At 36.2% G+C, this 25,813-nt stretch overlaps 1 pseudogene; it reads right to left on the bottom strand.

Annotated features, from left to right (window-relative positions):
- Positions 1-12,457: 12,457 nt before the first annotated feature.
- LOC118607984 lies at positions 12,458-12,577 on the bottom strand (annotated as a pseudogene).
- Positions 12,578-25,813: the final 13,236 nt, after the last annotated feature.

The following is a 25,813-nucleotide window of genomic DNA, read 5'->3' as shown; positions in this document are numbered from 1 at the left end:
AAATTATAATTGTTCAACAACAACAAAAGGAATCGTTCAGGAAGTAGCGAGGTCTCTTTTACTAGAAGGGTTAAAGCTGTAGCTGGGTCACCTATGAGGTCGGTGGCAGAAATAAATTCTTCCATCAGTAGAAAAATTAAAATAGATGATTTCTAAGGTTTTGTATGCACTCAGCACTTAGCACAGTGCCTGACACTTAGTAATACCCAGGAAGTTTGTAGCAGGGATGAAAGAAGAGAAGGATAAAGAGAGGAATAAAGAAATGAATCTGTTTTACTTCTTTCCCAATGGAATGTGATGGGCTATAACTAGGAAAAAAACAAGCACACATAAATACTTTTTACATTTTTGCCACAAAGAAGCTATGATTCCAATGCTGATACCATGAAAAAAAAAAGACTAATAGATGTTAGGGGACAACTGCATTAGATAAAACTGTTTTAGTATGATGTAAAATAATAATGCTAGACAACATTTATCAAGCACTTACCATATGCTAGGTGCCATATTAAAAGCCATTTAAACCCCCCTGTCAAGCCCATGAGGCAGGTTCTCTTAGTTTAGAAAAGGCAAGCAATCTGCTCAGGCCTCATAACTAGAAAGAGGAACAAGGGAAATGAATTCCTATGTGTATAGAAGGTAGGGTGTGTGTGTCTGTATCTGATTTTAAAGCCTGTGCTGGTGCTGCCAATGTTACCTTTCCACTTTAATACATGATTATGGAGTTGTTGTTATTGTTGTTTATAATGCAATTATTTAAAAATAGGTAATAAATGCATATGGTACACAATGCAAAAACTAAAAAGACAGAAGGAAAAGTAAGTCTAAAATGATCTCCACATTCCTGTCTCTCAGCTGCATAGTAACCCACCCAGGAGATAACCACTGTTAATAGCTGCTTTTCAAATTAAAAAAAAAAAAACACTTTTATTTTTATTTTTTTACAAAACTATGATTTGACACTGCATCATTTACCCCATGTAAACCTGAGCCATATTATTATGGGTTTCTAAGTTTTTAAAATTTTTCTGTGTAAAGCATTCTTAAAAATCAATACCATATAAAACATAATAAAAACAGTTCACAGTACATTGCAAATGCTAATGCTTTTCAAACACTAATTGTTAAATTGGCTAATTGAGCTTAGTGATATAGTATATTCTAATTCTTTTACATTTCCTATTTCAATGTCAGTAACTTCTTTTTACAATAAGATGGAACACCTGTCTAACGAAAAATAGACCATTATTATTCATCTTAAGCCATGAAGCACCGTTCAACAGTTCTGAACTAAGTCATTACATCAAATAGGTTCTACTTAAAACATTATTTCTAATACATGTGAAATTAATACATAGTGTTTGTCATTACTGAGCACTAGAATATAATTCTAGAAGTAATTGTCTATCCAAAGTTTTTAGAAATATAATTATCAAATACTCATCTAATGGATCATTTGCATATCCAGAATTATAACCTGAACATTAAGTGCTCTCGTAATAGGACATATTAAGCTTAATAATGACAAAAAAAGAGAATGAGAGAGAGACTTCAGATGTTCGGTTATATACATTGTCCACCACTCTGCCAACTCAAAATTTTTTTCTGAGAATTCATTTTCAAAAGAACAGTTAAACAGCTTCAGAAGAAGGAACTTCTGGGGCTTTCCCAGGAATTGAAATGTTCTTTGCTCTTATTTCATATATAGTATACACACACACACACACACATATGTGTATATATATACACACACACACATATATATATATATATATGAGAGTGGTTTAGAAAATGTGAATCTCTCAATAAAAAAAATCATGGTTAATTGTCAAATTTTATCTCTATATAGAAAAATGCCATCCATTTCCAAATATTGCTTGTAAACTCTCTCAGCGAAGGGGCAAAGAATAATGCACTTATTTCCCCTGCAGTGTTATATTGCACATTCACCTTAAGGAGCATATGCTGCTCTTTTCAAATATGCAGGCTCCCCTCTCATTGTACAGGGCCTCTGTGAAAAGATTGAGGGCTCTACGGAATTAACATATGAATAGACTAACATACCTCCCAAGAAGCCCTTGCACGAGGGGGGCACAAAAGGAAGAGATCTTTTTATCCATTTTGTAGTTAATGAAGAGTAAGAGGACTCTTTCTGGCCAATTTTCTTGGGGACTCAGAATTTAAACTTAAAATGTTGAGTGTAGAAAATATCCATATAAACTTGGATGCTCTACTCTTTCATCCTTCATAACCATACCAGAACACTGAAAAAGGCAAATGTGTAATATCTGGAAAAAGTAATTGCTGATATCAATATTAATAACTTAAACCTGATAAAGTTGATCATCACTGTTCTTGCCAATTGGTTGCTAAACTGTGATCACTTTAACAAAAGTGCTTTACCTGGAAGAGGTGGACCTTCAGGATTAGGTTAGGGTCAGTGTTCTAGATGAGAGGACATGGCCAGGGTCTGTAAAGAATGTTTCTGGGGAACTGAGCCTAGAAAGTAGGACTGAAACCAGGAGCCCAGGCCAAAGGGATACATAGCTTTATTTGGGTGGGATTACTGTTATCAAATGTGTAACCACAGCTCAAAACTATTTGCTAAGGAGATTAGGGTACCTGCTACCCTGGTCAGCTCTAGTATAGTATTCCACAGATCTCTCCTACGTAGAAACAAGAGTTAGATATCACTTCCTCTGGGTACCACCTCCTCTGAACTCTGAGCCTAGGTTAGGTGCACTCCTCTGTGCTCCCACACCACCCTGTACTTGCAATATTACATAACAATGCTGGCATTATTATATAGAAATACTTCCATGTCTATCTCCCACATTATATTGTATAAGCACTGTGAAGGTCACAATGCTTTTCTTTGCTGTGTTCAGAGTCTATATAGTACAATTCCAAGCACATAACTGATGTTCAGTAAGTATTTGCTGTAATTAAAAGTTTGGTTCTAGGTAGAAACTAAGTCCACGCCATTGTGATGGTTAGGGAGCTGGGCCCAGGAAATGAGGAAAATTGTTTCATGGGACAGATGTGCCCATGAAGCAGTTATTCCTTTGGACTAGATCACCACAAGTTTGAATCAGGAATGATGCTTTCTGCTTGAGCCGTGCTGTTAGAGGGAAGGAAATGAGACGGGAAGCAGGGAGGGTGCAGAACCAAGTGAGAACAAGTAGAGGAAACTGGGCCCTGAGTGAGGTGGGATGGGGTAGAAATGGAGAGATTCTATGAAACTAAACCATTAAAGACAGTAGGCTAAAATTTTAAGATAAGGGTCAACAAACTATGTCCTGCAGGTCAAATCCAATCCTCAACCTATTTTTGTAAGACCCTGGTATTTAAGAATAGTCTTTATGTTAATAAACGATTGGAAGAAGGAGGAGGAAGAGGAGAGGAGAAGCAGCAGCAGCAACAGAAATGGTATGTGGCCCACGAAGCCTACAATATTTACTATCTTGTCCTTTATAGGAAAAGTTTGCCAATCACTGATTTTAGTATATAAAATCAAGAGAGCAAAAGCAAACCGATCCCCAAGCACAGACATGTTCATATACACACATGCATCCATACACACACACACACACACACACACACACACACACAAATACACTGTAGTAATGAAATACCATTTTAATGCAATTTAAAAATACCAAAGACATTTGATGCTCCATAAAGTTTGTGAAAATGAAAATTAACCGTTTCTATCCTTTGGTAATTAAACTAGCCATAAGTAAAATATTTTGTAAGTTACCATTTCCATATTTTTTGAAGATTGACTTTTCTCTACTCCTGCCTCTCAAAGGTGGGTGTCTTATCTAACTTCTGCTGTAATCATTCTGTTTGTCCTTGGACCTTTACCTAGTTGTGAGAATTTTGCACCTCTGGAGAAGAGACTGCATAATGTAAATGTATTTGAAAGATAGTAACTTTGATTTGATCTCATTCAGTAATGTTCTTTGAAATCCAATCATAGAAAGATTCAGACTGGAAGATATTTTAAAGATCATATTGTCCAAACCCTTTGTTTTACTAAGAGAAAAGTGGAGCAATTTATCCAAGGTTGAAAATAAATCGGGGTCAGATAGAGACCCAGAAATCCTGGCTTCAAGCTCTCCCACACTGCTGCTTCCAAATAGTATCCCTTCCCTAAACTCCTAGATGGCAGGACTGCGTTTGTTTTCTCTGTATCACCAGTGCAGAGCCCATGCGTGACAAATAGTATTCCAAAATGTTTGCTGAATAAATGAATGGATGATAATCACAGCTAACATTTACTTAGAGCTTACCATGTGGCAGGCACTATGCCAAACACTTTTACATGCATGATGTATTTTAAATCTCATAACAACCCTAAGGAGTAGTTGTTTTTTTTTCTATACTTATTTTACAAATGAGAAGAGTAAGGCACAGAGAGGTGAAGTGACTTGCCCATAGTCACACAGCTAGGAAGTTGTGGAATCAGGCTTGGAATCCGAGTCTTTCTAACTCTAAGGCTAGTGTTTTTAACTACCAGACTAAATGTGTGGTGAGGACCAAAGAAAACATCAATCTGAACTTATGCTGAGGTGCAAACCCTGTGCATTCACACATCAAAATTCTACTTCCTACCCTGCCTTTATTCAGAAAATAAAGCCCAGTGAACAGGACCCTCAGCTTGTTTTTCCTGTCTTTGCCCCGACTCCCTGTGTGGCCCCACACAATCAGCTAATCTCTCAAGTTCCCTAGTTCCCCAAATCCATTACATAGTCCTGCTTTTTGTGACACCCCAGGGTGTCTCTAATTATCTCAGAGGGGTTTCACAAAATTTTCAAAACAAATTTTAAATGTAATCCTTTAAAAAAAAAGAACATATGCTTTACAAAACCTTTAGGAGGATAGAAAGGATTTCCTTCAAAAAAACACCAAAACAAATGAAAATGTGTTCTTAGTTTTTAATATTCCCAGAATTTAAGTTGAATGTTAAGGGATGCAGCTCCATCTGCTGGACATCAAATACAATAATAATAAATGGTTAAATATTGATAACAACACATATTTATAGTCTGTAGCACTTGCTGTGGTCTGCTCTAAACTCTCGTTTTTTAAAATAACAAAAAAAAATGCATGGTTATTATTAAGAATTCATAAAACAAAATTGACCTTGGGTAATATACGCATAATGCCTCTCTGAGAAACCTACATTAACAGTTTTCCCATTTTTTTCTGTGCATCTATATCTTTTTTTCTACAGATGAGAATATACACACACACACACACACACACGCACGCAGTGATATATAATCTTTATATTTCTAAATGTTATAAGTATTTTCCATGTCATTTATTTCCCAGCTGCATAATATTCTATGTTAAGATTACACAATAATTTATTTATTCACATGCCTATTATTGGACATTTAGGTTGACTGACAATTTGGTTATTATAAATAAGCATCTCTTTGCATAAATTTCTCCAGACTTCAGCTTACTTCCTGGGGAGTGATTGCTATTAGCAGTGGAACACCCTGTCAGAGGGTAGCACTATATTTCAGCTCCTAAAACATATTACCAAATTGCTTTCCAACAAGACTGCATCAGTTTACCCTCCCATTACCAGCCTATGAATACCCTTCTTATGTACCCTAGCTAACAGAGTATTGCCTTTTTTCATCTTTGCTAATTAATTGGTGAAAATTGGTCTCTTGTTGTTCCATTAACATTTTTTATTACAAGTGCAGGTGAACATTTTATTCATATGTTCATTAGCCATTCACATTTCCTCTTTTATGACTTGTTCATTAATGTCATTTTCCCATTGAGACTTTGTATTTTCTTATTGTTTTGTATTTTGTATGTGTCTTTAGATATTAAAGACATTATGTTTTTCTCCCATATTTATGGCAAATAGTTTTTCAAGTTTGTTCTTTTATTATATTGGACATGTAGAAGTTTTTCAATTTACATTATCAAATATTTGAGTTTCTTTTCTGATTTTTCTCCAATTGTTATAAACTTAGCACATCTTTCTCTATAAAGAAGTGCTATAGATATCCATGTTTTTATGGTTTCATGTCTTTGATTTACCTGGAATTGTTTAATGTGAGATATGAAATATGACAATATTTTTAGAAAATATAGAACATTTATTGATTAAAAAAACCTTTAAACGCAGTATATTGTGATTGGATGAAGATGGAAATAATTTTCTGCTTAATAAACTAATCAAACTTGTAAAAAATCAAATGAGTCTATTATAAAAATTTTTAAAAACCTCACGCCTTGCTCTCTTTAAATGTTTTTATTTTTCAGTTACAGTTGACATGCAATATTATATTAGTTTCAGGTGTACAACATAGTGATTAGACACTTATATAACTTATGAAGTGATCACCCCAATAAATATAGTACCCATATATAGTTATTACAGTATTATTTACTTTATTCCTTATGCTATACTATACAACCCCATGATGAATTTTTAATGACCAATTTGTACTTTTAATCTCTTCCCCATTTTCACCCATTCCCCCAAACCTCTTCCCATCTGGCAGCCATTAAAATGTTCCCTGTATCTATGAGTTTGTTTTTGTTTTGCTTGTTCATTTTGTTTTTTAGATTCCACATATAACTGAAGTCATGTGATATTTGCCTTTCTCTGTCTGACTTACTCCACTCATCACACCACCCTCTAGGTCCATCCATGTTGCTGCAGATGACAACACTTCATTTTTTTTACGGCTGAGTAATATTCCCTGTATGTATGTACCACCTCTTCTTTATTCATTAATCCATTGATGAATTAATGGACACCCAGGTTGCCTTCATATCTTGGCTATTGCAAATAATGCAGCAATAAACATATGCATGTACATGTCCTTTCAAAGTAGTGTTTTGGGTTTGTTTGGATAAATACCTAAAATTGGAATTAATGGCTCCTTCTTTGTCTCTTGTTATATATCACCTTTGTTTAAAGTCAATTTTGTTTGGTAGAAGTATGGCTACCCTGCTATTTTGTTTGTTTCCATTTTCATGAAATATCTTTTTCTATCCCTTTACTATCAGTCTGTGTGTGTCTTTTGATCTGAAGTGACTCTCTTGTAGGCAGCATATGTGAGGGTCTCATTTTCTTACCCAGTCAACCATCCTATGTCTTTTGATTGGAGCATTTAATCTATTTACATTGAAAGTAACTGTTGATAGATATGGAATTATTGCTATTTTATTATCATATTTTTAAATAAGTTTGTTGGGGTAACATTGGTTACTACAATTATATAATTTTCATGTGTACATTATTATTTGACATCTGTATATTCTACTGTGTGTTTACCACCCAAAGTCCAGTTTCCTTCAGCTACCATATATTTGATCCCCTTTACCCACTTGACTCTCCTCCTACCCCCTTATATTTGATTCCCTTTAACCATCTACCTACCCTCACCCCTACACTCTACCTCTGGTAACCACTAGTCTATAGTCCATGTTCATGAGTCTCTGTTTGTTTGTCCTGCTCATTTGTTGCTTTTAGGTTTATATCCCGCATATAAATGATATAATGTGATTTTAAACTTTTTTCTATCTGGATTATTCCCTTAGCATGATTATCTTGAGGTCCATCCATGTTGTCACAAATGGCAGTATTTCAACTCTTCTTATGCCTAGTAATATTCCATTGTATATATGTGCCACAGCTTCTTTAGCCAATCATCTATTGTAGGACAGTTTGGTTGCTTCCATGTCCTGGCCACTGTGAACAGTGCTGCTATGATCATCGGTGTGCAAATATCTTTTCAGATATGGGTTTTCAAGTCTTTGGGCTAAATACCCAGTAGAGGAATTGCTGGATCATATGGTAGATCAATTCTTAGTTTTCTGAGGAACAACCGTACTGATTTCCATAATGGTTATACCAATTTTCAGTCCTACCTGCAGTATGTGAGGGTTTCTTTTTCTCCGCATCCTCTCCAACATTTGTTATTACTTGTCCTGTTGATTATAGCTATTCTAACAGGTGTGAGATGATATCTCATTGTGATTTTGATTTGCATTTCCCTAATAGCTAATGATGTCGAACATCTTTTCAAATATTTGTTGGCCATTTGTATGTCCTTTAGGGAGAGGAGGCTGTTCAGGTCCTCTGCCCATTTTTTGATTGGATTGTTTGTTTTTTGTTGTTGTTGTTATTGAGTTGTATGAGTTCTTTGTATATTTCAGATATTAGGTCCTTATCGGAAGTGTTGCTTGCAAACATATTTACCCATTCGGATGGTTGTCTCTTTACCTTGTTGACAGTTTCTTTTGCTGTGCAGAAGCTTTTTAGTTTGATGTAATCCCATTTATTTATTTTAGCTTTTACTACCGCTGCCTTTGAGATCAAATTCATAAAATCCTCTTTAAGTCCAAGGTCCTTGAGTTTAGTTCTTATGCTTTCTTCAAGAGATTTTATTGTTTCAGGTCTTATATTCAGATCCTTAATCCATTTTAAGTTAATTTTGGTGTATGGTGATTGACAACAGTATAGTTTCATTCTTTTGTAGTTTTTTGTAGCTTTGCAGTTTTCCTAGCACTATTTAGGAAAGAGGCTTTCCTTTCTCTACTGTATATTTTTAGCTTTTTGTCAGAAATTATTTTTACATATAAAAACGGGTTTGCTTCTGGAGTATCTATTCTGTTCCACTGGTCCGTGTGTCTGGTTTGCTGCCAATACCATGCCGTTTTGATTACTGTTGCTTTGTAGTATAATTCGAGGTTGGGCAGAGTGATGCTTCCAGCCTCATTCTTTTTTTCTCAGGATGGTTTTGGCAATTTGGGGTCTTTTGTTCTTCCATACAAACCTGATGATGTTTTGTTCTATTTCTTTAAAAAATGCTGATGGGATTTTGATGGAGATTGCATTAAATCTGTAAAATGCTTTAGGTAACATGGTCATTTAAAATATGTTGATTCTTCCAATCCAAGAACATGGAATATCTTTCCATTTCCTTGTTTCCCCTCTTTCATCCCTGATTTTGTTCATTTGTGTCCTTTCTCTTTTTTCTTTAGTGAGTCTAGCCAGCGGTGTGTCAATTTTATTAACCTTCTCAAAGAACCAGCTTTTTGTTGTATTTATTTTTTCTATTATTTTTTTGTTTTCAATTTCATTTATTTCTGCTCTAATTTTGCTCATTTCCATCTGCTGACTTTCGGCTTCCTTTGTTCTTCCTTTTCTATTTTTTTTTAAGATGAAGTGTTAGGTTGTTTATTTGGGCTTATTCTTGCTTTTGGAGATAATATGTAATAATATGAATTTTCCTCTTATGACCATTTTTACCATGTCCCAAAAGTTTTGATATGTTGTACTATTATGATCATTCGTTTCTATGTATCTCTTGATCTCTCTTTTTATTTCTTCCCTGACCCAGTTATTCTTCAGTAACATGTAATTTAATCTCCTTGTATTTGTGGTTCTTCCTGATTTCTTTTTGCAGTTAATCTCTAGTGTTGAAACATTTTGATCAGAGAATATGCTTGGTATGATTTCAATCCTCTTATATTTGTTGAGGCTATTCTGTGTTCCATTATGTGGTTGAGTCTTGAGAAAGCTCCATGCATACTAGAGAAGAATGTATAAGCAGCTGTTTTGGGATGGAAGGCTCTGTAAATGTCAATTATGTCAGTTGTTCTAATGTATCATTTAAGGATGTTATTTTCTTATTGATTTTCTATTTGGATGATCTGTCCATATCTGCCAGTGGGGTATTTAGGCCCCCTACTACGATAGTGTTTTGGTCTGTTTTTCCCTTTAGTTCAGTTAGTAATTGTTTTACATATTTCGGGACTCCCTGATTGGGAGCATAGATATTAATAAATGTCATGTCTTCTTGGTGCATGATTCCCTTTATCATTATGAAGTGTCCTTCAGTATCTTTCTTTACCATTTTTATTTTGAAGTCTATTTCATCTGATATTAGTACTGCTGCTCCTGCTTTTTACTGACTGCCATTTTCTTTAAATATCATTTTCCACCCTTTTACTTTTGTCTTTGGAGCTGAGATTTGTCTCCTGGAGGCAGAGTATGGTTGGGTTTTGTTTTTCGATCCATTCTGCAACTCCATGACTTTTTTTCAGTGAGTTAAGTCCATTTACATTTAGGGTGATTATTGAAATATAAGGACTTCCTATAGCCATTTTATGTTTTGCTTTCTGGTAGCTCGTGGTTTCCATTGCTCCCTTGTCCTTGTGTTTCTGTTTTCTTTATTTTGGTTGGCTTTTGTGGGTTTTGCCTGTGATTCTTCTTGTTTCATGTTATATACTTCATTTCTGAATCTTCTGTGTGTGGTTACCATAAGAATATATAAAGGATAGTTTTATACACACACACACACACACACACACACACAGTCATCCATTTTCTTCTGCATGTGCCCTATCTCCATTCCCCTTTGCAAATTTGGATCTTTGAATCCTCCCCTTTTCAGTCATTGTTATTTCAGTTTTCCCTATGTATGCTGAAAATTCATTACCATCTTGTTATAACAATTCTCTTTTTATTATTTAAACTTATAATGCCATTTTCTTAGTAAGTGTTGCACTCCTATACTTCTATTTGCCTGATAGTCAGTTTACTCCTAATTATGTTTGTTTTTTGTTTTTGTTTTTGCTTTTGTCATTTTGTGTTTCCTGTAGTGCTGCCTTTGTATTGGAGAATTCCCTCAATGTTTATATATCTGGAAAGTTCTTAATTTCTCCTTCATATCTCAAGGAGGGCTTAGCTGGATACACTATTCTAGGCTGGTAGTTTCTTTCGCTTAATAGTTTAAATATTTGATTCCATTCCTTTCTGGCTTGTAAGGTTTGTGCTGAGAAGTCCACGGATATTCTAATGGGTTCTCCTTTATAAATTACTGTTTTCTTCTCCCCAGCTGCCCTGAGAATTCTGTCTTTGTCGTCGATTTTTGAAAATTTTAATACAATGTGTCTTGGTGAAGGCCTTTTTGGGTTGAGATAATTGGATGGTCTGTCGATTTCTTGAATTCAAGCTCCAGCTCCTTCCTTAGATTTGGGAAATTCTTGTCAACTATTTATCTGAAAATGCTTTGTAGTTCCTGCTCTTTTCCCTTGCCTTCAATAATGCCCATTATTCTTATGTTTCTCCTCCTGATGGTATCAGCTAGTTCTTAAATTTCTCTTTCATTATTTTTCATTCTTCGGTTTCTCTCTTCTTCCTTCAGATTTATTTCTAGATTTCTGTTAGATATCAGTGATTCTTTCCTCCACTTGGTTGACTCTATTTTCCAAACTTGCTATATCATTTTTTCACTCTTGCTATATGTTCTTCATCTCCAGAAGTTCTATTTTATTCTTTTTGAGAGTTTCAGTCTCCTTGCTCTGTTCATCTAGGTGTTTTTTTTCAATTCCTGAAATTGCTGATATGACTCGTTTTGGAATTCACTGAGTTTTTTTCAGAAGTACTATTCTGAATTCTCTGTCATTAAAAATGCATATTTCTATGTCTGTAAGCTTATTTTCTGGAGATTTTTTCTTTCTTTCTGAGATGCCTTGTCACCTTGGTTGTTCATGGTGTGTAATGGACTATTTCTCCTCCTGAGCATTAACAGAAATGTATTCTGCTTTTTTTTGGCAGAAAGATTTATTATATAAATTTATTTCTTTAGCCTGTTGCAAAGAAGGCACTTTTCTTTTAATTTCCAGTATGTGCCATCTAAGCCTCTTGGATCCCTGTTTTATATAAAGCCTTAAGAAATGCCTTTTTTATTTTCTGATAGGTATTTAATCACATTCACTACCCTCAGTTTTAGTCCCTGTCAGTGTTAGTAACAGTTTCGGCAGCATTTGTTCAGATTCCCCTGGGGTTTCGCGATATTTGGTCTCACAGGGAATGCGGGGAGGGGCCCTGTAGGTTGGGGGTTGGGGGTTGTGGCTCAGCCTGGGTTTTGCAACCGCGACCGGTAAAAATCAACTGCTGTTTTTCTGCCATCCAGCTTCTCTGCCTTCTGCCCTGATGACTGGGCCCTGCCAGCTGCAGGGAGCTCACAGGTTTCCCAGGCAGGGCTGTTCAGGGAACTCGCCGCTCCTTCTCCCCCACCCCCTTCCTCCTACAGGGAGCTCCAGCAGCTGTGAGAGGCAGCCTGTTTATTTCTCCTAGTCCACTGCCTGACACCAGGGTTCTGACCTGTGGTAGCTCTTATGGGCAGATCCCATGTTCAGACGTGCTGATGTGCAGTTTGGGTATTTTTTGCTGAGTTTTAGATATTCGGCTTATTGTTGTTTCAAAGAGAGATCTGCAGACGTCTCTTACTCCACCATGTTTCCTTTCCTATTCATATTTTTTAATCTTTTTTTTCTTCTTCTTTAAGAAGTCCCTCTAACATTTCCTGTAATACTGGCTTGGTGTTGATGAACTCCTTTAGCTTTCTTGTCAGGGAAGCTCTTTATTTGTCCTTCGATTTTCAATGACAGCTTTTTTTAATGCCTACAGCACCTGGTCTTCCTAGGTGGTCTCCCATCCAAGGACTAACCAGGCCCGGCCCCTGCTTAGCTTCTGAGATCAGACAAGATTGGTCATGTTCGGGGTGGCATGGCTGTAGACTGGTTTGAGTAATCTTGGTTTTAGGTCCTTGCTTTTCATCACTTTGAATATTTCATGCCAATCCCTTCTGGCCTGCAAAGTTTCTGTCGAAAAATCAGCTGACCATCATGGGAGTTCCCTTGTAGAAAACTAATTGCTTTTCTCTGCTACTTTCAAGATTCTCTCTTCATCTTTAACCTTTGCATTTTAATTATGATGTGCTTTGGCGTCGGACTCTTTGGGTTCATCTTGTTTGGAACTCTGCATTTCCTGGACTTGTATGTCTATTTCCTTTGCCAGGTTCAGAAAGTTTTCCACCATTATTTCTTCCAATATATTTTCAATTCCTTGCTCTTTCTCTTCTTCTTCCCCTATGATGTGAATGTTGGTATGCTAGATGTTGTCTCAGAGGCCCTTTAAACTATCCTCATTGTTTTTGCATCCGGGTGTTTTTAATACCTTATCTTGCAAATCGCTGGTTTGATTCTCTCCTTTATCTAATTTACTACTGATTCCCTTTAATGTGTCCTTCATTTTATTTATTCTATTCCTTACTTCTGCCTGGTTCTTTTTTATGTTTTCTATCTCCATTTTTATGTTTCCTATCTTTGCTAAGGTTCTCACTGAGACACTGACTATTCTTATAACCAGTGTTTTAAACTCTGCACCTGGTAGATTGCTTGTCTCTATTTCGTTTAGTCCTTCTGGAGTCTTGTTCTATTCTTTCATAGTGACATGTTTTGTTACCTCCACATTTTAGCTGTCTCCTTGCATTTGTTTCTATGTGTTAGGTAGAGCTGCTATGTCTCCTGGTCTTGGTAGAGTGCCCTTACATAGTAGGTGTCCTGTGGGGCCCAGTGGTACCTTCTCCCTGGTCACCTGAGTCGAGTGTTCCAGATCTGTCCCTTGTGTTGGTTATTTGTGCCCTCCTGTTGTAGTTTAACCTTGACTGCTGTTGGCACATCAATGGAAAGGGTTGATCCTCAAGTTGATTGTTCGTGAGGACTGGCCGTGACTACAGTGAAGGAGCTGTTATGCAAGTGCTGACCCTTTAAAGCAGGATTCACTTTAGTTGGGCTCTGGTGCCTGGCGAGTTTGCCCTTTGGGTGTATTGTTTATAGAGGTGTTTGGGTGGTGCTCTGTTGTGGTCAAGCTGGCCATGGGTATGTTGATTCTGGAGGCTCTTGGGAGGGGCTTTGGTGCAGGCCAAGGTCAACCACTGCCTGTGCCATGTCCGGGACCACTTGGTATGAGCTACAAAGAGGTCTGTAGATGATTGCCACTTATGCTGGACTTGAAAGTACCTTGGAGACGCTAAACTGTGAACCAACGCCAGCTACCACTAGTGCTAAGCTTGGGGCTGCCAGGGCATGCCATAGCCAGATGATGTTTGTTTGGAGTTTGCAAACCTGTGAGAGATTTTCAGAAACTCCACAGCATGAGCCATAACAGGCCATTCACATGAAAAAGGCACTGGAATTGGCATGGGTGGGCCTGCTAGTTCAGTGGGGTGGGGTCTCAGGGAATCACCAGGGCAAGGTGAATGGTGGTAGCCAGGTAGATGGCAACCCAGAGATGGTGCCCACTTGTATCTGCACTCTGGGTGGGGAGAGGGCTCAACAAAGGAACAATGGCTTCTGCCAGCACTTCTGAGAGGAAGCTGTCCCTCCAACCCTCAGTCTGAAGCCAGACAATTCAGTTCCTCCTCATATGTCCCTGGTGCCTTTGGAGCTGCTGCTCCAGCACTGGAGCTCAGAGCAAATGAGTCTGTCAACAAGTAAGTCTGGGTGCAGGCCCTTTAAGGGGAATGCCTGGGGTTCCTACAGCCCTCTGTCTCACTCAGCCACAATCTCTGCTGGTTTTCACAGCCAGAAGTCATGGGGACTGGTATGGGGCTGGGACCCCTTGCTCCTCAGGGGGACTCTCCACAGCCAAGAGATCCTTCCCAATTTTTAACTGCCATGCGTAGGTGTGGGACCATTCTGGTCTGCATCTCTGCCCCTCCTACCATTCTCCACATGGCTTCTTCTGTATATCCTTAGTTATAGAACTTCTATTAAGCTAGATTCTCAATGATAATTAGTCTGTAGTTTAGCTCTAATTTTGATGTGGTCATGGGAGAAATGATGAGCAGTGTTTACTTACTCCGCCATCTTGACTAGAACTGATATATATTTTAAATATCACCATTTATTGAATCGCTCTTCCCTACTTTATTAAATTGTTAAATTATCACCAGCATATACTTTGCATAGCATTGCCATGCTCTACAGAAAGTTGCAAAGGTTCAAATTTAGCAGTAAACTTTGGAATGGCTTGCTTTTAGTTGACAAAAAGATCCTGTAGTGTTGACAGATTATAGGGAGCCATTTAAAAGTTTTGAGTAAATAATTAACATGATCATGTGTGTGTTATTTTAAAAAGGTGAATAACATAAACTACAGAGAATAGAGCAGTGAGAGAAAAAGTCTGGAGACAACTATCCCAGGCAGTTGGCAGTTCTCTAAATCAGGGATCCCCAATCCCTGGGCTGCAGACCTTAAATGATTTGTGTTCACTCCTTAGTCTTATAGGCATCTTCCTCCTAACTTTTTTAAAATATATCTTTTTAATAATTTTGGCATATTACAGGAAGTGTGTTAAGCACTTTATATACATTATCTCATTAACTCTCCTCAAATGCCAGTTAGGCAGGCAAAACCCCCTTTTTATAAATAAAGAAATTGAGGTCTAGAGACTTCATATAATTTGCTCACGGTCCCATAGCTAGTGATTTGGAGGAGGTAGGACTCAAACCTGAAGATTTGGGGAAAATTAAATGAATATAAAACACCTAAAACAGTACCTGGGTTGGTAAATGGCAGCTTCTCATCCCCTCATCCATCATCAGGCCTTATAAACTTGAAATTCTATATAAAAAATATGCTGACATAAAATTAACAAAATATTCCAGCAATAAGAGGAGACTTATTTAAGTTTAATCGGGAACTATTTTGTCCCTCTGACATTTGTGCAAAATGAGCTCCAGCACAGCAGTCAGGAAACCTGGCTTCTAGTCTATCATCTAGGGGTGGGTAGTTATGTGACCTTGGGCAAGTCACTTGACCACAAAGTTTCTTTGTCTGCATTAACAACCACAAAAAGCAATACCATCCTTCACAGAGTTTTCTCTATAAAAGCAAATCTGAAATGGTTGGAAAAGTTCAAAATTCTATGTGATTGTGTAGATTTCCCAATTAACCTATTTAAATCCTTAGGCCATGAAAATGCCTATGGAAACAAGCTCCAACAAACAGTGAATATGGTTTTTTGTTTTAATTTTTTTATTACATCAATTTTCAAACATAAACAAAAGTAAAGAGAATGGTATAATGAACCCCTGTGATCCATTACCTGGCTTCAGTTCAATGATCATCAACTCTACCTTGTTTATTTTATATAGCCTACCAATATTTTATTTTTCTGTGTGCTTAAAGCATAATATAAGACATTATATAAATATGGTCTTTTTATGATAATGAAAATAATGAGGGAATTTTATTTTGTTTTCTTAAATTCTGAGAAAAAAAGTTAATTTTAAGATCTGGCAAAATCCAAGCTGGTATTGATTTCACTTGGTCTTTCTGCTTTTAAAATGTCTTAGAGAATGAACATTCAATCTAAATTAAATATCAGTTCCAAACCCAGGTCAAGGACTAGTGAATTTCAATTGTCTATAGAAGACAAACAGGTAGGGGTGAGGCTCCAGCTAGTCTATGCAGAGGGCAGCATTTTCATTTCTATGATAACAGGATACATAACATCAAATATTTAGCTGGTTTAGAATACTAAAGCAGTTTTGGCTTGAGGGTAATTCTGACCAGAGATTCAACTATTCTTGACAAAGTGAGTGAAGACAAAAAGACTAATTAAAATGATCTTCAAGAAGAATTTTTTTAAAAGAAATATAAGCAAGTGACATTGCCCACTTAATAAAGAAGGTAGAAACCAATTTCTCCCTAAACCTGAGTCATCGCAATTTTTTCCATGTGTCTAGTTTACAAAGCTCATTGACATTCACAATCCACAGCCTAATGATATATGTAGGGTGGGTGTTCATGTACACATTTGTAAAAATGAGTAAGTGAGGCCTCTAGAGGTCACACTATCTGAAAAGTGACAGAGCTGGGGACCAGAGCCTAGTTCCCCTTTCCTATGTCGGGGCTGGCTTCCTATGTAAGCAAGTATACTGAAAAAGAATGGATTTCCTCACCTTCTATTTCCAATCTCCTTGGGACTTAACGAGTACCTGTCTGTGTAGCAGCTCAGTAAATATTTGTTGCCTGTCTGACTACCTGCAAAATAATGAGGAAAAATAGTTATAGGTAGAAAGAAAAAAAGAAATTAGAGAAACAATTAAATAAAGAGGAAAAACATTAATAAGCTTAGCAAATAAAACATAATCTAGGAAAAATGGAAACCCGAGGAAAAACATATTAAACAGCAATAAAAAGTCATTAAAAAAGACTTGAAAGCCTTAGATCAGAAAGCTGATGGTGGTGGTAATGACAACTGCAACTACTACCACTTAAATTTACTAGGCTGTGTGGTAAGCCTATTAACTCTTTGTGATAGGGAAGTAATATTATTATCCCCATTGAATGGGTGAAGAAAGTGGGACTCAGAGAGGTTAAGTAACTTGCTCAAAGGTATAAAGCTAATAAAGATAGAGCTAGGATTCCAACCTAGATAGTGTTACTCAATTTCCATTTTTTAATACTTTCTATGCTTTGCAAATTTCCTGTAATGAACACATATTACCTTTATTCCTTAATCTTATAGCTTTCATTGTGTATAGAAATACCTTTGTCATTACATAATTAACCATACTTAATTACTATTTCTATTCACCATTTTTATAATACCTCAATTAGACTGTAAAGAGCCTGTGTCTCAGGTTGTGTCATGTTTTAATGGTTATTATAGATGCTTGATGAATACTTCTTAAATGCACGGACAATGGAGAGAAAAACGTGGGAGTGTGAGGCAAAACAACCACCACACACACACACACACACACACACACACACACATTTAGGGAGGTGATGAAAGAGATAGGTGAGTAATAGAAAAAGAAATATAATGATCAAGAACAGATATATGTTGGACATAGGTAGAAAGGCAAACATGACAAAACAAGGTAAATAAAAAAGCTTGTTACACAGAAGTCATTGTGAGTGAACTTGTAAACTAAAATTGGAACTAAAAAGCATTAACAAAGAGAAGCCAGTCACAGGTGAGAAAGTAGATTTTCAAGATAGATTATTTAAATTTTTTATATAGAAATATCATTTTAAAGTACCTTATGAGATGGGGAAGTATTAAAAGTGTTTTTCTGGCAAAGCCTCTCCCTTCATCCAACAATTATCCTAAGGTACTTGAGATCTCATCTCCATAAATTCAATAAGCAATTGGAGCCACTTTTTCTTTTGAAGCCAGATGCAGAAACAAAAATTACAGTCATTTCCTATATTGCAGATATTAGCTGGCCAGTTGAAAGCCACCTGCACTCATAATTCACATCACCAGAGCTTGGCATCTAGAAGGCTCAAAGTCCTGTCCTCTCTGCCACATACTTCTGCCATGCAGAGTCCAAAAGTGAAGTTTCAGTTTGCAGCTGGCCCATGTATAAGGTGGTGATCTTTTTGTGGTTCCTGCTCTTTTTTATATTAAAGAATATTAATTACTTATATACAAAGTTAAGCAAAATAACTGATAGCAAATAACAGAAGTTCCCTGCTCCACTGCTCCCTATCACTTTCATAAGCAATGCTTTTCTGTGGTTTTAGCTGTTTCTCCTGGTTTATATATTATATAATCTAAATAATATGCCTAAATGAATACCACAATTTTAGATGTTATCTATTGACTTTCTGTTGCAATAGTTAAAGATTTAGCTTTCTTGTCCTTTTCCCCCACTTAACCCCATATCCTTTGCTTCCCTCAGTCCTTCTTGGTTTGATTTAACCAAACCAAGTTTACATGATTATAACTATGTAATTATTGTTCACTGCTAAGCAAAGTAGTTAATTATTGTTAGTCTTTCAGTTAGTTTTAGCATATTATTGTTAGTATTTTGATTTTTTTCTGACATTAATAACTGCTTCAGTATTTCATTTTTTGAGATTTCTGTATTTCTAATGCTTTTTTTATCCAGGTGTTCTAACAGTTCTGTAAAATACTCATCAATAATTTTCCAAATACTCCAATCCATTTATAATCTGCTGGTTCCATATTCTCCCTGAAGATTGCCCCGTCACAGCTCTCAGTTCCCCTAATACAAACTAGACCAGTTATATTCCAGCCTGGAACATGACTGTCCTCCTGGGACTTCCTCTAACCATTCCCTGGAATTGGATTCTTTGTTTCCTGGATCTCATACTATGTCTTCCTCTTTCTTGGTTTACTCCCTCATTGTAGTAGATTATAACACCTAATAGCCTCCAGAGAAAGAGTTCATTGGAGGAATTTTTTGAGACCTTGCATATTCTACACTAATAGTTAACATGGGCATGATTGGATAGCTATATAATTTTAATATGAGAATCACTTTCCATTAAAAATTTAGATTTATGGTCAATGGATTTTCAACAAAGGTGTCAATACCTTTCAACATGGAAAGAGTCATCTTTTTAACAAATAGTGCTGGGACAACTGAATATACACAAGTGGAATAATGAAATTGGACCCTTGACTCAAACTATACACATAAACTCAAAATGGATCAAAGACCAAAATGAATCAAAACAGCTAAAACTATAAAATTCTTAGAAAAAAAGACATAAATTAAATCTTAATGACCTTAGATTAGGCAATGGTTTCTTTTGCCCACACAATCAAAGAACAAATACATAAATGGGACTCGATCAAAATTAAAAACTTTTGTGCTTTTAAGAATCCTATCAAGACAGTGAAAGAAAACCCATAGAATGGAAATAAAATATTTGCAAATATATCTGATATGGGACTTATATCTAGAATATGTAAAGAATGCTTACAATTCAATAATAAAAAAGATTACCCAATTAAAAGTGAGTAAATGATTTGAATAAATATTTCTCAAAAGAAGATACGTAAATGGCAAATAAGCACATAAAGAGAGGCAAAGCATTATTAGCTGCCAGGAAAATCCAAATCAAAACCACATATGAGTACGACTTCACACTCACTAGGATGGCTATAATAAGAAAAAAAACTAAAAATGTGTCCTCAAAGATATGAAAAAATTAAAATGCTCATACATTGCTGGTGGGAAGGTAAAATAGTGCAGCTGCTTTGGAAAGCAGTTTGTCAGTTCCTCAAGAAGTTATAGAGTTATCATCTGACCCAAAAATTTCATTCTTATACCCCAAAACTCAAAACATATGTCCACACAAAAACTGGTACACAGATATTCATAGCTGCATTATTTACAATAGCCCAAAGTGGAAACAACCCAAATGTCCGTCAATTAATAAGTGGATAAACAGAATGAGATACCATGGAATATTATTCAGCCATAAAAAGGAGTGAAGTACTGATACATGCTACAATATGGGTGAACCCTGAAAACATAATGTTAAGTGAAATAGACACAAAAGGCCACATATTGTAGGATTCCATTTATATGAAATGTCCAAAATAAGCAAATCCATACAGATAGAATGTAGATTAATGTAGATTAATCATTACCAGGGCCTGAGGGATGTGGGAATGGGGGTATGGAGAATGACTGCTAATGAGTACAAGATCTCTTTTTGGGGTAATGAAAACGTTCTAGAATTAGATAATAGTAATGGTTGCACAACTGTATGAATATATTAAATATCAATGGATTTTACACTAAATTTTTAAAAATAAACTTAAAAAAATCTATTGGGAGTATTCGTGTTGAACTATTTCTGGGAGTTTGTATTCTGTTCCATTCATCTAAGTGCCTATTCCTCAGAAAATACCACACTGTCTTACTTACTGTACCTATACAGGAAGTCTTAAAAATAGGAACAGTGATTCCTCACTTTATTCTTTTTAGCCATCCCAACGCCTTAGTCTTTTCATACAGTTTTAGAATAACCTTGATTATATGTACAAAATATATTGTTGGGATTTTTATAAGAATTGCATTACACCTATAGATCAATTTGAGAAGAGTTGATATTTTTACTATACTGAATCTTCCAGTCCATGAGAACATTATGTCTCTCCATTTATTTAGTTCTTTGATTTCTTTCATTTCTGCTTTGGAAATTTCAGCATATGGCAGATACTGTAATTGTTTTAATAGATTTATATTTAAGTATTCTAATTTTTTGAAGTGATTATAAATAGTATGTATTTTTAATTTGTTTCCACATGTTCTTTGCTAGTATGCAGGAATATGACTTGTGTGTGTTGATCTTGTACATTGTGACTTTGCTGAACTCATTTATTAATACTACAACTTTTTAAGATTCTTTTTCTACACAGATAATCAGTTGTACAATCTGAAAATAGGGATATTTTAATTTCTTCCTTTCCAATACATATGCCTTTTATTTCCTTTTCTTGCCTTATTGAGCTGACTAGGACTTCCACTTCTATGATGAATAAGAGCGGGAAAAGCAGACACCTTTGCCTTGTTCCTAATCTTAAAAGGAAAACACTCAACCTTCGCTTTTAAGTATCGTGATAGCAGCAGAATTTTTATGGATACACTTGATCAAGCTGAGAAACTTCCTCTCTATATTTACTTTTCTGGGAGGTTTTTTAAAATGATGAATGGGTGTTGAATTTTGTCAAAGGCATTTTCTGTATCAATTGATATGTTCATGCAATTTTTCTCCTTTAGACATTTATATAGTTTAGGAGATTCCTGAAATAAACCCCACTTAATTGTGATGTATAATTCTTTTTTATATAATTATTGTAAGAATTTTGTTGAGAAATTTTGCATCTAAGAGCATGAAAAACACTGGTCTGTGGTTTTCCCTTTTTTGTACTGTCTTTGTCTGGTTTTGTTATTAGGGTAATATTGGCTGCGTATAATGAGTTGGCAAGTATACTGTCCTCTTCTATTTTCTGAAAAAAATTGTGGAGCTAATTTTTCTCAAATGTTTGGTAGAATTCTCCAGTAAAAAGATCGGGGTTGAGGACATTTTTATGAAAGCTTTTAAATTATGAATTCAATTTCTTTAATAGTTATAGGAATACTCATACTATCTATTTTGTATTGCATGAGTTTTAGTAGTTTGTGTTTTTCAAGGAATTGATTCATTTCATCCGTGTTCATAATATTACTTTCATAAAGGATCTGCAGTAGTATCTCGATTCATTCCTGATATTGGTAATTTGTATCTTATCTGTTTCAGTCTTGCTAGAGACATCAATTTTATTGATAAATTCAAAGAACTAGCATTTTGTTTCATTGATTTTCTCCATTGTTTCCTATTTTCAATTTTGTTTATTTGTGCTTTCTGTTATTTTCCTTCTTCTTGCTTTTGGTTTTAGTCTTCTTTCTCTAGCTTTTCTTTTTTGAGGTAGTCATTTAAATTATTGATTCGAGGTCCTTCCCCTTTCTTATTTTCCATATTTAGTGTTAAAAATTTCCCTCTCAGCAAGAACTCTGTATGGAGCTGTTAATCTTTTTGCTGTTCATTTTGTCATACTGTATTTTTTCCTACAAGATTCCTACTTTAATGGCACTCCTATCAGCATAGCAAAGTTCAGGTATTTTTTAGCATTTTATTTTATTTTATTATTAGTTTCAAGTATACAGTATATTAGTTAGACATTTATATAGTTTAAGAAATGATACCCCCTATTACTCTATCACCCTTCTGGCTCTACATATAGCCATTACATTACTGCTGATTACACTCCCTGTGCCATGCTCTCTAACTCCATGACCATCTATCAACTACTAATTTATACTTCTTTAACCCTTCACCCCTTTCTCTCAGCCCCTTAACCCCCTCCCCTCTGGCCATCACCAGATTGTCTTCTATATTTGAGAGTCTGTTTTCAATTAGTTTGTTCTTTTTGTTCCTTAGATTCTGCATAGTTTGCTTCCATATCTCAGCTATGATGAATAGCACTGGCATGAACATAGGGATGTATAGATCTTTATGAATTATTATGTTGGTTTCTTTAGATAAATACCCAGAAGTGCAATTACTGGGTCAAGGGTAGATCCATTTTTAATTTTTTGAGGAATCTCCAGACCTTTTTCCATAGTGGCTGTACCAATTTGTAATACCACCGACAGTGCATGACAGTTCCCTTTTCTCCACATCCTTGCCAAAACTTGCCATTGGTATTCCAACAGGGGTTGCACTGAGTCTATAGATTGCTTTAGGTAGTATGCACATTCATTTAAACAATATTAATTCTTCCTATCCATGAGCAGAGTATATGCTTCCGTTTATTTGGATCTTCTTCGGTTACTTTCTTCAATGTCATAATTTTATGAGTACAGGTCTTTTACCTCTTTGGTTAAATTTATTCCTAGGTATTTTATTTTATGTAATTGTAAATGGGATTGTTTCCTTAATTACCCTTTCCGATAGTTTGTTATTGATGTATAATAATGCAACTGATTTCTGAATATTAATTCTATGTCCTACAATTTCACTGAATTTATTTATCAGTTCAAAGAGTTTTGGTGGAATCTTTAGGGTTCTCTATATATATTGTCATGTCATCTGCAAATAATGACAGCTTTCTTTTCCAATATGGATGCCTTTTATTTCCTTTTCTTGTCTGATTGCTGTGGCTAGGACTTCCGATACTCTATTGAATAAAATTTGTGAAAGTGGACATCCTCGTCTTGTTCCTGGTCTTAAAAATGCTCTCAGCTTTTCTCCATTGAGTATGTTAGTTCCAGGTTTCTCATATATAGCTTTTTTTATGTTGCGGTATGTTCCCTCTATTCTTCTTTTGCTGAGAGGTTTTATCATAAATAGATGCTGGATTTTGTCATGCTTTTTTCTGCATCTATTGATATGATCATATGATTTTTATCTTTCATTTCGTTTGTTGTTTATCATGTTAACTGACTTGCAGATTTTTTATATCCATTTATTTTAATTAGTTTCAAGTATATAGACATTGGTTAGACATCTATATAATTAATAAAACAATCCCCCCAATTGCTCCCTCCCTCCCCTAACTCTCCATCTAGCCAACATATTAATGCTAACTGCATTCCCTCGGCCATGCTCCCCATCCCCATGACCATCCATCAGCTACTAATTTGTACTTCTTTAATCCTTCACCCCATTCTCCCAGCCCCCCAAACCTCCTCCCCTCTGTCTGTCACCAAATCATTCACTATATTTGTGATTCCGTTTTTGATTAATTTGTTCTTTTTATTTCTTAGATTCCACATATAAGTGAAATCATATGGTGTTTATCTTACTCTGTCTGACTTATATACCTTCTAGGTCCATCAAAGCAATATCTTTTTCCATTCCCTTCCTTTTAGTCTTTTAATCTGAAGTGAGTCTTTTGTATTTTTTCTTCTTAAAGAAGTCCATCCAACATTTCCTATAATACTGGCTTGGTGGTGATAATTCTTTTTGCTTATTTTTGTCTGGGAAGCACTTTATCTGTCCTTCAACTCTAAATGATAGCTTTGCTGGATAAATTATTCTTGGTCATAGATCCTGCATCTTCGTCCTGTCTAATATTTTTGCCAAGCCTTTCTGTCATGCATAGTTTCTTTTGAGAAATCAGGTGCCAGTCCTTATGGTATTCCTTTCAAGTAATTATCTGTTTTTCTCTTGCTGCTTTTAACATTCTTTCTTTGTATTTAACCTTTGGCATTTTAATTATGATATGTCTTGGTGTGAGCCTCTTTGGATCCCAGAATTTTGGAATTCTCTGAGCTTCCTGAGATTTTATGTCCATCTCCTTCATCAGGCTAGGGAAGTTTTCCATCATCATTTCTTCAAACAGCTGTTCAACGTCTTGATTTTCTTGTTATGCCAATTGGACAGATATTTGAACCCTTAATAGTGTCCCAAAGGTTCCTTAAATTATTTTTATAGTCTTGGCTGGATTCTTACCTCTTGCCATTATGATTGTGTGTCCTTGACTTTCCCATCCTCTAGATAGGGCATTTGATCCTTTTCTTTATTCACTTTATGTATTCCATTTAATATACCTCTCATCTCAGAAAATGTGTTCTGCATTTCAGACTGGTTCCCTTTTATAATTTCCATTTCCATTTATATATATTTTTTTATCTCTTTGTTGAAGTTCTCTGCACTTCCCAAAAGTTCATTGAGCATCTTTATTACCAGTGTTTTGAACTCTGCATCTGTTAGATTACTTGACTCCATTATATCTGGATCTCTGTTCTGTTTCGTCATATGGTTTCTGCTTCTTTGTCTTCCCATTTTGGCTGCCTTTACATGTTTGTTTCCATGTACTAAGCAATATGCGAAGTAGGTGTACAGTGACACAGTCCTGAGAGGGATTCAGGTGCAGGTCGAACTCAGCCCCATCCTGTGCCTCTCCAGGGCCTGTGTTAAGATTCAACAAGCAATTCACAGATGCTGTGCTTACAGTAGCCTTAAAAGGCCACACCAGAAACTGATGCCAGCTGCCTCCAGTGTGAGTCTAGGCACTGCTCAGCAAGGTGCATCTGACTCGCTGAGGATACCTGGATGTTGTTTGGGTGGGGCCGTGAGTTGGGGTAGGCGGGGTTTCAGGGAATCTTATGGGCGGAGCAACCTCTGTTATCCAGTTTGATGATGTCACAGCTATGGCAGCGCTGTGTCCAGCACACTGGTATCAGGGAAGACTCAACAGGGAACAATGGAAACCACAGGCACTCCTGTACAAACGAGTCTTGCTTCAGCCCTTAGTCCGACAATGTCTCCATGTAAGTCCCCTGTGCCCCCTGCGTGCAGCCAAATTGGCACTGGTGCTCAGAGCGAGCAGGTCTGTCACTGTGAAAATTCACTTGTGGACTTGGCCCCCTTAAGAGGCATCTGCCGCTGCCAATGCCGCAGCCTCTGTCTCACTCAGCTGCTCAAAACTGGGTCACCCTGTGTCCTCGCACCATCTTACCTTCTGCTGTTGCACGGTGATTTCTTGGATTTCTCCCTATTTATGTGGCTTGTTCATTTAGATTCCAGGTGATTTTTCCTTGCTGCTACTCCTCGTTTCTGTCACAACTTTGATTTGGTCTCCAGAGGGGTGAACAGAGCCTCTATCATCTATGCCATTTTTTTCGGTCTCCGATTTGCAAATAGT

The sequence above is a fragment of the Rousettus aegyptiacus genome, unplaced genomic scaffold (genome assembly GCF_014176215.1).
Source record: "Rousettus aegyptiacus isolate mRouAeg1 unplaced genomic scaffold, mRouAeg1.p scaffold_m13_p_9, whole genome shotgun sequence".
NCBI classification, from domain to species: Eukaryota; Metazoa; Chordata; class Mammalia; order Chiroptera; family Pteropodidae; genus Rousettus; species Rousettus aegyptiacus.
Note: the sequence above shows the minus strand (reverse complement) of the source record. Positions and strands in the feature narration are given on the sequence as shown.